Source organism: Aricia agestis, chromosome 15 (assembly GCF_905147365.1).
Source record: "Aricia agestis chromosome 15, ilAriAges1.1, whole genome shotgun sequence".
NCBI classification, from domain to species: Eukaryota; Metazoa; Arthropoda; class Insecta; order Lepidoptera; family Lycaenidae; genus Aricia; species Aricia agestis.
Window position 1 is genome coordinate 10,587,694 of NC_056420.1, and position 3,533 is coordinate 10,591,226.

The 3,533-nt window shown below is 36.5% G+C and overlaps 1 long non-coding RNA gene across 1 annotated transcript; it reads right to left on the reverse strand.

Annotated features, from left to right (window-relative positions):
• Nucleotides 1-1,268: 1,268 nt before the first annotated feature.
• On the reverse strand, nt 1,269-2,369 carry LOC121734509. The gene is made up of 3 exons (XR_006036715.1): nt 2,353-2,369; nt 1,629-1,706; nt 1,269-1,548 (listed from the first exon to the last, which is right to left on the reverse strand). It is a non-coding gene; the product is annotated as an uncharacterized LOC121734509 (long non-coding RNA).
• Nucleotides 2,370-3,533: the final 1,164 nt, after the last annotated feature.

Genomic DNA, 3,533 nt, shown 5'->3' on the forward strand with positions numbered 1-3,533 from the left:
TTTATCTTTATTTCTCACAGATAATGACGTTTATTATTTTTCTGTTCTGTACTGTCTAACGCGTTAACGGCGCGACTAGTAGTGAAAAACGCGAGAGTGTACAGTAATGCGCTCGCTTTCCTCGCGAGACCCTTTGCCTCGGGCGTAAAATACCGATACCGGACCGAGAGGGTCCGAGACAGGCGAGACGAGGCAAGCGCACCCATTTACACTCTCGCACTCGGGCCCGGCGCGGGCGCGGCCGCGCTCGCCGCGCTGTGTCTCGGCGAGAGTGTACAGCCGACATAATATGTTCCAAGTTCCAACTTAAATAAAACTTTGTGTTACTCAGTTAAATTGTGCTGTTGCATTTCACGCAAAAACAGAAGTATATAATAGACATGCAAAGTATGCAAACATGAACAGAAGCACAGTAGGCAAGAAGTTTACACCCTAATGGAGGTATCATAGTGAACAATAGATTGAAGATAAAAAATATGTCCTTGGATGACGTCATTGTTATGTGCTATCCCTTTTCTTTAGGGTAACCAAAGTTTTGAATATTCTAGGACAAACAAGTAGCCTTAACTAATTAGTACGGGAGCCCTAGAACAAACTTTCAAACAAATAAAAAAATGATTGTTCTAGAGCTTCCGCACTATACAGGGGGAGAACCTTGCTATAATTTACTAATTATTCTAATGCCCGGGCCGCACCTGTGTAGTGCTTCGTGCTTAAAACGATACCGTATCCAGGACAATCTGCGTGTATCGTAATCATAGCACAAAGCTTCGTACGATAGACGCATGTATGGCCGCGGCATTAGTCATACACTACGAATAATAAAAACTAAGGAATCGTAACTCCCACACTATTACCGTTTTAAATTTGGTTCCTTTTGATCTGTCATGTAACGTCAGCCTAGTACCGCTCAAGGTCACCTAAATATTGCAAATGTATTGAAATGTGTACCTATAAGGTACACTTTTTTGACAAGTTTGGCGTTTTGAAGCGCGTGTTAGGCGCGCGCTTCAAAACGCCCAATGTGTATTTTTAAAATGAGCCCAGTAGTTTTTGAGTTTATCCATTACAAACAAATCTTTCCACTTTAGAATATTGGTATGAAGTAAGATATTTTTCTTGGCTTTGTATATGAAATGGAGTAGAATTAAAAGACAGCTTCATATGAAAGATTTTTTATATTAAAGTCAAACAAAAAATTGGGGATTGATGGGTTTTAAGTAGTATTCTTATCAAATCAATCAAATCAAAATAATTTATTCATATAGGTCACACGGTAACACTTATGAACGTCAAGATTCTTAAATAGTTATTACAAAATAAACATCTCATTCTTAGATACATTAATACATGGTAATTATCACAATTTGACTTACATAAATTACTGACAAATTCCATTTTATATCTCTCTGATCATCTGATTTTAAACCTTTTTAACATTGGTTTTAATATATTTCTGTTATTTTTAAATAATGAACAAACAGGTAAAACGATAGCTTCTTGCACTTCCACAATTTGTTTCTTTTTAGGTGGTTCATTTTCATCGAGCTGAAAGAGGTAGCAATGTGAGATGAAAATGTAAATGATAATCTAAGTCTCAAAGTCAGCCATAAAATTTTAATGCTTACATATTTTTCAAGTATCGGCATTGCTGACGCTTTAGCGCAAGGAGTTTCTTGTGAGCTTGAAGGAATATTAAGACATTCCTGAAAAAAATAAGTGATATTAAGAAGAAGAAGACACAACTTTAAATGATTAGTTACCTTTTTTTTATGGAATAAGGGGGCAAACGAGTAAACGGGTCACCTGATGGAAAGCAACTTCCTTCGCCCATGGACACTCACAGCATCAGCTGCAGGTGCGTTGCCGGCCTTTTAAGAGGGAATAGGGTAATAGGGGAGGTTAGGGAAGGGAAGGGAAGGGAATAGGGTAGGGGATTGGGCCTCCGGTAAACTCACTCACTCGGCGAAACACAGCGCAAGCGCTGTTTCACGCCGGTTTTCTATGAGGACGTGGTATTTCTCCGGTCGAGCCGGCCCATTCGTGCCGAAGCATGGCTCTCCCACGTATAAAATTACCTGAAGTAATCTCATTTCTTTATTCATACTAATGTACTATCTTCATTGTCTGTGTGTCTGTCTTTCTGTCTGTTGCATGCTTTACAACTGGACCGATTTTTATGAAATTTGGCATAAACATAGATAAGATGTTGAGAAAGGACATAGGTCATAGGTTACTTTTATTGTGCATAAATACATAGTTCCCATGGGAAACGGTACAACCTAATTTTGCCACAAGGAAGCCGCAAGATACCTCTAGTATTTAGTAAAATAATTCACTATTAGAACTTACCAATGTTTCGCAACACCAACAAATCTTTGGTATAGCAGATTTCAATAAGCGGTCAGGTCTATTGACATCATAGTCTTCAAGTTCAGATCGAAAGTGTAGGCTACAAATTCTGGCAGATTTATAATAATTTGATTTTAATGGTATTTTAGATAACCAAGCTTGCCTCAGGTCAGGGTCACTAGGGAACCTGTAACGTAAAATAGGTGCCATAAATGTAAAACGCTAAGTAAAGTATTACCATTGAAATACAAGGACAATCCAATCCAAACTAACTAATAGTCATCCTAGCCTAATATATAAAACTTTTGTCCATAACACCTTTATCGGGTAGTAAATCATTTGCAGTTATATGTACGAACTACGAGGACAATCCAATCCAAAGTACAGCTAATGGTCACCCTAGCGAAATGTAAAAAATATTTCATTTAATTAACTTACCCGTGAAATTTCACACCACAATTTGGATACCATGCACTTTTACAACCTCGAAGTACACAACTCACTGTATTTTGTATTAAAAATAATATGCTTTATTTACTTTATGTAAAAAATCGAACAGAGATGCTGTCAACAATCGGCAGCCATTATGTTTTGACTACGTTCTGACATTTGCTTGTGTTGCTATTAAAAAAAACTAACATTATAAAATGGGAGTAATGTAAATAAAAAAAAACATAAGTTTATTTTTCTTTTTGCTTTTGATGTTATGCAACCAAAAACCACCCTTGAATTATTATTTATTTAATTGTAAGGTTTTTTTAATCGTGTATATGGGACGTATTTTAGGCTTAAAAACTAAAATTGATTTTGTTAATAGGGAAAATATAAAACACTTTGGCAACTCTGTGTTTTACAAGTGAGCGAGTGAGAACTATCAAAAGAAAAGAACAGGACATAACAAAAAGGTCAACAGAGTTCAAATATTTGATCTTCACTTTTTTGTTCTGTAGGAAAACTCCATTAGGGTGTAAACTTCTTGACAGTAGGTATAGGAATATTAGATATGTCATATTGCTATACTGTGACAGAAGTAAAGATGGCATAGACAGTGGCTGCGAAACCAAAGCCTGTTAAATAAAGAGGTAAAAAAATACATGTCAAAATGGCAGTGTCCTGTGTCACTGTCAAGTGTCAACTACTACTGCCATTTGTATTTACTATTTTGTAAATAAACATTATTT